Source organism: Pinus tabuliformis, chromosome 6 (genome assembly GCF_031772625.1).
Source record: "Pinus tabuliformis cultivar Carrire ecotype Pingquan chromosome 6, CPIR1, whole genome shotgun sequence".
NCBI classification, from domain to species: Eukaryota; Viridiplantae; Streptophyta; class Pinopsida; order Pinales; family Pinaceae; genus Pinus; species Pinus tabuliformis.
Genome location: NC_142292.1, coordinates 1,543,591,502 through 1,543,599,988, shown reverse-complemented (window position 1 = coordinate 1,543,599,988; position 8,487 = coordinate 1,543,591,502). Strand labels below are relative to the sequence as shown.

Genomic DNA, 8,487 nt, shown 5'->3' with positions numbered 1-8,487 from the left:
ATAGGGGGAAACAGAGAGTGGAAGGGAAGGAGAGGGAGAGGGAGTGAGAGACGGGTAGAGAGATAGAGAGAGCGAGGGGGGGATGGGGCGGGAGAGAGAGGGGGGACGGCATGGGAGAGAGAGGTGGGACGAGGTGGGAGGGAGGGGGTGACAGGGTGGGAAGAGGGCGAGGGGTAGAGAGAGGAAAGGATGAGACGAAGGGGGAGAGAGAGAGAGAGAGAGAGGGAAGGAGAGATGGAGAGAGAGAGAGGAGAGAGGAGTGAGAGAGAGGGAAGGAGAGACGAAGGGAATGATAGACAGGAGGGAGAGAGGGAAGACAATGAGGAGGGGAGAAAGAGAGAGAGAGAGAGAGAGGAGAGGAGGAGGGAGAAAGACAAAGAGAGAGAAAGAGAGAGAGAGAGAGCAGGAGTGATACAAGGAGAGAGAGAGAGTGGAAGAGGAGAGAGAGAAGGAGTGGGAGGGAGGGAAGGGTAGATAGATAGAGACAAAGAGAGGGAGGGAGGAGGTAGGGGAGCGAGAAAGAGAGAGTGGAAGGGTGTGAGACCAAGAGAGAGGGAAGACGGTGAGGGGGAGAGAGAGAGAGAGGAAAGGAGGAGGTGAAGGGAGGGAGAGAGAGAGGAAAGGAGGAGGCAAAGGGAGGGCGAGAAAGGCAGAGAGGAAAGGAGTCATCGAAGAGAGAGAGAGAGAGAGAGAGAGAGAGAGAGAGAGAGGGAAGGAGAGACAGAGGGAGTGAGAGAGAGGAGAGAGAGGGAAGAGGGCGAGGGGGAGAAATAGAAAGAGAGAGAGGGAGAGGGAGAAAGAGGGGTAGAGAGAGAGAGAGGGAGAGAGAAAAAGAGAGGGAAGGAGAGAGAGATAGAGAGAGATAGAGAGAGAGGGACAGAGAGAGAGAGGGAGAGAGATAGTGAGGGTGGGAAAGAGGGATGAATAGAGGGAGTGAGAGAGAGAGAGAGGAAAGGAGGAGGGAGGGAAGGAAAATGGGAGAGATGGAGGGAGGGAGGGTGGGAGATAGAGAGAGAGAGAAAGGGAGGGAGGGGGTAGGGGAGTGAGAGAGAGATAGTGGTAGGGTGTGAGGCAAAGAGAGAGGAGAGAGAAGGAAGAGGGTGAGGGAGAGAGAGAGAGGGAGAGGAAAGGAGGAGGCAAAGGGAGGGTGAGAGAGAGAGAGGAAAGGAGGAGGCAAAGGGAGGGAAAGAGAGGGAGAGAGGAAAGGAGGAGGAAAAGGGAGGGAGGGAGAGGTAGAGGGGGGGGAGAGAGAGAGAGAGAGAGAGAGAGAGAGATGGAGGGAGAGAGAGAGGGAAGGAGAGACAAAGGGAGTGAGAGATAGGAGAGAGAGAGAGGGGAGAGGGTGAGGGGGAGAGAGAGAGGAAAGGAGGAGCAAAGAGAGAGAGAGAGAGATAGAGAGAGAGAGAGAGAGAGAGAGAGAGAGAGAGGGACGGAGAGAGAAAGAGAGGGAGGAGAGACAAAGAAGGATAGATAATGGGGATAGAGAGATATAGAGGGATAGAAAAAAGGATAGAGAGGGAGAACGATAGAGAGATGAAATGATAGAGAGAGAGGGAAATTAAGAGGGAGAGAGGTGGTGGAGAGAGAGGGAGAGAGACAGAGACAAAGATAGTGAGGAGAGGGAGGAGAGGGTGGGAGATAGGTAGGGTAGGAGTGCAATAAGGGGTGATGGAGAGAGGCAGAGAGATAATAGGAATGGGAGAGGGATAGAGGGAGTGAGAGTAGGAGTGGGAGAGGAGATAGGGAGAGAGAGAGAGAGAAGGTTTGAAAAACAAATAAACATTGATAAAGAGATAGAAAGAGAGTGTGAGAAATTGAAGGGAAAAAGTAGAGTGAGAAACTGAAAGAGAGGATAGGAAGGAATAAGGGGGAGAGAGAGAGAATGGCTAGAGGGAGAGGGATAGGGTATAGATAAAGGAAGAGGAGAATATGGAGAGAGGTACTGAAAGAGAGTGAGGGAGGAGAGGGAGCCATAGGTCGGGTGAGAGGGAGAGGGAGAGTGAAAAGGGTGAAAGGGAGAAAGATGGTAGATACAAAGAAATGGAGTGGAATAACATAACATGAGAGATAAGTGTCAAAGAGATTGAGAGAGAGAGAGGAAAATTTCAAGAGGTAGAAAAGGAGATATGGAAAGAGAGAAGAGAGGGGAGGGGGGAAGATAAATAACATCGGTGAGGGGTAAAGTGAGAGCAAGAGAGGGAGATAGAAGGAATTTTAAGAGATAGAGTGTTCTAAAGAGTGGGAGAGAGGGAGAGGTAGATGGGAAAGACATCGAGTAGAGGGTTCCATAAGGAACAAGGAAGAGACAAAGAAATTGAATTGGTTTTAGAGATAGTGATATGTGTAGTGATAAAATGAAGTTGTCAGAGAGAGAGAGAGAAGTGGGTGAAAATAATGAGTGAGAGGGTGAGGAAGAGGGTGAAGGAGAGGGAGAGGGAGGGAGGGCCTGAGGGAGAAATATAGAAAAAGAGACAAAGATAGGGGGAGATGGAGCAAGAAGGAGAGGGAGAGGAAGGGAGCTAGAGGAAGACAGACAGGGACATAGTGAGGAAGTGGAGGAGATATATAAGGTGGGGAGGGAAGAGAAATAGAGGGAGTAGGGTGAATTAAAGAGCGAGAGGAGAGAGATATGGGAGTGGGAGTGGGGGAGGAAGGTTACTAGGGGATCACCCTCCCTCATCCTCCACTTCCTCCTCCTCCTCCACCTCCAACACCACCTCCTTCGCCTCCACCTCTCCCACCTCCATCTCTGACACCTCCACCTCCTCATCTTCCTCCTCTACCTCCACCTCCACATCCTCCACCACCTTCGCACCTCTGCCTCCTCCTCCTCCACCCCCTCTCCATCCACCTCAATCTCCACCACCTCCTCTTCCACCACCATGACCTCCTCCTCCTCCTCCTCCTCCTCCTCCTCCACCTCCACCTCCACCTCCCCCACCTTCACCTTCACCTCTGCCTCTACCATGTCGATGTCCACCTCCACCTACTTCACCTCATCCACCTACTCCACCTCCTCTAACTCCACTTCCCCCACCATCTCCACCTCCACCTCTACCTCCACCTCCTCCTCCTCCTCCTCCTCCTCCTCTTCCTCCTTGTGTGCACCTTTTCCGCCTCCTCACCCTCTCCTTCCTCCTCCACCTCCAACTCCAGCTCCAACTCCTCTGCCATCGCCTGCACTCACTCGTCCTCCTCCTCCAACAACACCTCATCCTCCTCCACCACCTCCTCATCCTCCACCTCCCCCACCTTCGCCTCTTCCACCTCCACCTCCTCCTCCTCCATCGCCACTTCCTCCCCCTCCTTCTCCTCCACCTCCTCCTCCTCCTCCTCCATCTCCATCTCTGCCTCCACCTACTCCCCCTCTTCCTCCTCTCCCACCTCCACCTCCACCACCATGACCACCTCCTCCACCTGTGCCTCCACCAACACCTCCTCCTCCACCACCACCTCCTCCTCCACCACCACCTCCTCTTCCACCTCCTCCACCTCCACCTCTACCCCGTCCTCCTCGACCTCCTTCATCACCTCCGCCTCCTCGACCTCCACCTATACCTCCACCGCTTCTGCATCCTCCACCTCTCCTCCTCTTCCTCCTCCTCCTCCTCTTCCACCTCCACCTCCACCTCTACCACCTCCTCCTCCACCTCCTCCACTTCTCCCTCCTCCTCCACCTCGACCTCCACCTCTACCACTTCCTCCTCCACCTCCTCCCCTTCCCCCTCCTCCTCCACATCCACCTCCACCTCCTCTGCCATCACTTGCACCTCCTCACCCTCCTCCTCCACCACCAACTCCTCCTCCTCCACCTCTGCCCCCGCTTCCACCACCTCCTCAGCCTCCACCTTCCCCACATTCGCCTCTGCCACCTCCACCTCCATTTCCTACCCCTCTGCCTCCTCCTCCACCTCCCCTTCCTCCCTCCTCCTCCTCCATCTCCTCCTCCTCCCCCTCTTCCTCCTCCCCCTCTTCCTCCTCTTCCACCTCCACCACCACCTCATCTTCCACCTCCTCCTCCACCTCCACCGTTGACCCCTCCTCCACCTCCACCTCCTCCGCCATCGCCTAAACCCTCTCCCCCTCCTCCTCCACCACCACCTCCTCCTCTTCCACCTCCTTCGCCACCTCCACCTCCACCTCTGCCCCCTCCTCCTCTACCTCCTCCCCCTCCACCTTTGTTTTCTCCCCCTCCTCTGCCTCCTCTGCCTCCTCTTCCTCCACCATCTCTGCCAGCTCCTCCTCCTCCTCCTCCCCCTCTTCCTCCACCCCCTCTTCCACCTGCACAGCCACCTCCTCTTCCACCTCCACATCCACGCACTTCGTCTCCACCTCCACCTCCACATCCTCCCTCTCCACCTGCACCTGCACCTCCACCTCCTCCGCCATCGCCTACACTCCCTCCTTCTCCTCCTTCACCAACACCTCCTCCTCTACCACCACCTCCTCTTCCACCTCCCCTTCCACCTCTACCTCCACCCGCTCCACCTCCACCTCCTCTCCCTCGCCATCCTCCACCTCCACCTCCACCTCGTCTGTCATCACCTGCACCCCCACCTCCTCCTCCTCCTCCACCTACCCCACCTTCTCCACCTCCGCTTCCTCCCTCTCCTCCTCCTTCGCCTCCTCTTCCTCCCCCATCTCTGCCACCTCGTCATCATCGTTGTCCTCCTCCTCCTCCATCTGCACCTCCACCTACTCCTCCTCTACCTCCCCCTCTTCCTCCACCCCCTATTCCTCCTGTTCCACCTCCACCTCCACCTCTTCTTCCACCACCATGACCAACTCCTCCGCCTATTCCTCCACTACTATCGCCACCGCCACCTCCTCCTCCACTGCCACTACCACCTCGTCCTCCATTGCCACCTCCTCCTGCACCTCCATCTCTCCTCCTCTTCCTCCTCCTCCTCCTCTTCCACCTTGACCTCGACCTCGACCTCGACCTCCTCCTCCACCACCACCTCTTACGCCTTCACCTGCACCTCCACCGCCTTCTCCTCCTCCACCTACTCCACAAGTCCACCTCCACCTCCCACTCTTCCTCCCCATGCCCTCCTCAATAAACATAAAATAAATAAATAAATAAATATATATATCTATATATATATATATATATATATATATATATATATATATATATATAATTTCATTCTCTTTACTTATAATATCGATTGATTTTCACATTTCCTTGAAATAATAATTTCGATATCAATATATACATAATAGTCTAAAAAATAATATATATATATATATATATATATATATAATTGTAATATAAATAATTAATTATGAAAAAAGCAATTTAATTAACACAATTTTATACAAAATATTTATTCTTAATGGACATAACAATTTTTAAAATCAACTTATAAAATTATATAAATGATTTAAAAAAATAAAATAAACAAAAAGCACAATTACCATTAACAAATTCTGCAAACCCCAAATATAAGTAACCTACAAACACAACGAAACTTCATAATACATCCATTAGTCATAAGCATAAGCATAATCATACATCCTTTAGTTATAAAGGATAAATGTAAGAACAATGGAATACCACCAAGCATATTCTATAATAATAATAACATGATAATCACGATGGAATACCACCAGGCATATTCTATGGCTTCATGTGGTCTCAAATGGAACGACAAATATCTTCCTCGTCATTGGACCTTTAGGGTGGCCGAAACACAAGATTACCAAAACCGCACTATGCCTTCAATACCTTCGCTACTAGGATGTATTTCTAATGTATTGATGCATTAAGACAATGTACCCACAGCACTATGTAACCATTGAGGTTTTTCTATTATTTGTGTTTATATTTTAAAAGCAAATTTAATTGGCTGAGTGAACTAATTGTAATTGAGTGTGAGGACAGACGAATCTTGAGGATTAAATTATCCATAAACATAAACCCTAGCCATAGTTTTGGATCCATAAACGTGCAAACAAAATTATCCATAAACGATACTCTATCCATAGTTGCGGGAAATAATTTTAAACAAGGCTCTAAGAAGAGGAATGACTAAAGAACGTTAAGATAATTCAAAAAATTATCCATAAACGCTATCCATAGTTGTGGAAATTAATTATAAACAAGACTTTATTTAAAACAAGGCTCCAAGAAGTAAGAGGCATGGCTAAAGAACGTTAAGACAATTCGAATGGACAGAAATGGATTCCTTACCTCGAAAATAAATGGGGTGGACCTGAGCGTGGATCGAAGAAATGACCTTCATGGCCTGGACCCGAGCATGGATCGAACACATGACCTGTGTGGACCCAAGCATAGATCGAACACATGACCTTCAATCTGACGCTCATCTTTTGCTTGCTGCTCTCCCAAAGTTGTCTTATGAAAAGATACATACAGAAGCAACAAGATTAGCGTTTCCAATGGAAACCTATTGCCTGCTAAATCCGCATTGAAAAATGAAGGAAACTACTGTGAAAAAAATCCCATCACACGATCCATCTATTAACTAAATTTAACTAAAGAAAAAAAGAAAAAGCTCGAAAAAGCAAAAAGTTAACTAAAGCAAAAAAGAAAACAGTTAAAAAAAAACAAAAGGTTAACTAACTTTTAAAAGCTGAATATTAATTCCATTTTTGAAAGCTTCAGATACAAACAAAATAAAAGTTAACAATTAAATTTAAAATAACAAAGAAAATCCAACACTTGAATTTGAAAAAGCAATGTAAAAAATTGAAAGTTAAATTTAAAAACAACCGTTAATTACTTTTGAAGTAGAAGATTGGCAATTTCAAAGGCCTAAAAGTTATCAGTAAAGTAAAAAAAACCAAATAGAATTATTTGGTTTTTGTAAAAAAACCGAATTAAAAAACTAAAAAGTAATCGTGAAAAACACAATTTGTAAATTGCTTTAAATTGGCCGAAGAATAAACAAATTTAATAAATTCACAGAATTACCAAAAAAAATTATTATAAATTTTTTGCGATACCTTCACTTCTCTACTAAAATGTATTGGTGCATTAAGACAACGTAACCGAACGGCTCTGTAGCCATTTAGGGTTTGCTATTATTTGTGTTTATATTTTAGAAGCAAATTTAATTGTCACGGGTGGGTACTAATTGTAAGTGTGAAGGCAGAAGAATTTCGAGGACTGGGTACTCGCCGCTCATTTTCATACATGTCGAGTCAGTTCATCTAATCATAGATACACCCACTCCTATTCCACACATGTCCAGCCTCTCTGCCACAAATATCAAATATCCAGGGGACTCGGCCACTGTCAAATGCCACAAATGTCTTAGAGACCATGCACTAATTCTCTTCTAAACATTGAATTACCAAATGGGTCCTAATGCACGCGTTCGTTCTTCTTCAAGGCTTGCATGCGCATTTACAAACTTTAAAACATGAACATCTTTAAGTGCATACCAATAACCATGGAAATAACATGATTGGTTTTATTTAGGGGAATGTTTTTAACAACACAATAAAATATATTAGTTTACCTAAAATTCTATTTATTGACAAACGGAAATTATAAAATTTAAAGTATCATTCATGGTTGTTTGGTGTACTCATTCGCAGTTATATTGTGAGGTAAATTTTAAATTAATATAAATTATATGATCTTCTTATAGATTAAGTTGAGAGTAAGACCTGGAATGGTTAAGAGTGAGAAATTATTTGGGTAATTTGTAAATCAATGACTATTTGAAGTTATAATTCTTTCCAAGTTACTGCTAGTATAAGATAGATTGTTCTCATCTTTGCAGTGATAAATTACATCAAAAGTACTGTGATGACCACGTAAAATGTAATTATTTAAAGTTTACTACGGTAAAAACTGAATTAGAATGACATTGAGGGACTTATTTTCTTTTAAGAGTAATCTGTTAATTTTAAATGTGCATTGAAATAATGTTTAAAAGAATTACTCATAAAGTATTGGAGCTCCCAAAAGGGAAGTGGAAAAGAAAAGGAAAGTAGTTAATTAAACTGAAATAACCACCTTCCCTAACTGGAAGGGTCTCCAGGAAAAAGGAAAAAAGGTTGGTTAACGGAATTCTGTGTTGTAGAGACAGACAAAGAGAGAGAAGAAAGAAGGGAAAAAAACCCTGTATGGACTAAGTCTGGTAATGACCAGATAGTCGAGCACCAGGTGCTGTCTTACTAAGGATAGTGATCCGGTAAGAAGAAGCTCGGGGGGAGACTCAGGTCCCGGAGGACAAGTCTCACGGATGGGTGGTTAACGAGCTTGACACAGGAATTTGCAGGAGGATTGCTAAAGAATTACCTTACTAGCAGTGACCAGGTAAGTAACGAAACCCTGAAGTATCTACAGTTATTTGTGTAGTATTGGTAGCTTGAATACCTGTAGCTATCTGCATATTATTGGTGGGATAGAATCTCTGCAATACTATTAAGATAGAATGCTGTAGATATTTAAGTGATATTAGGAATCTATGCCTTCGTGTTTAACTGAGTAACAGTTGTAAAACAACA

General features: G+C 46.2%; 1 pseudogene; it reads right to left on the bottom strand.

Moving 5' to 3' along the window:
• Window positions 1-2,666: 2,666 nt before the first annotated feature.
• LOC149264603 (uncharacterized) lies at window positions 2,667-3,884 on the bottom strand (annotated as a pseudogene).
• Window positions 3,885-8,487: the final 4,603 nt, after the last annotated feature.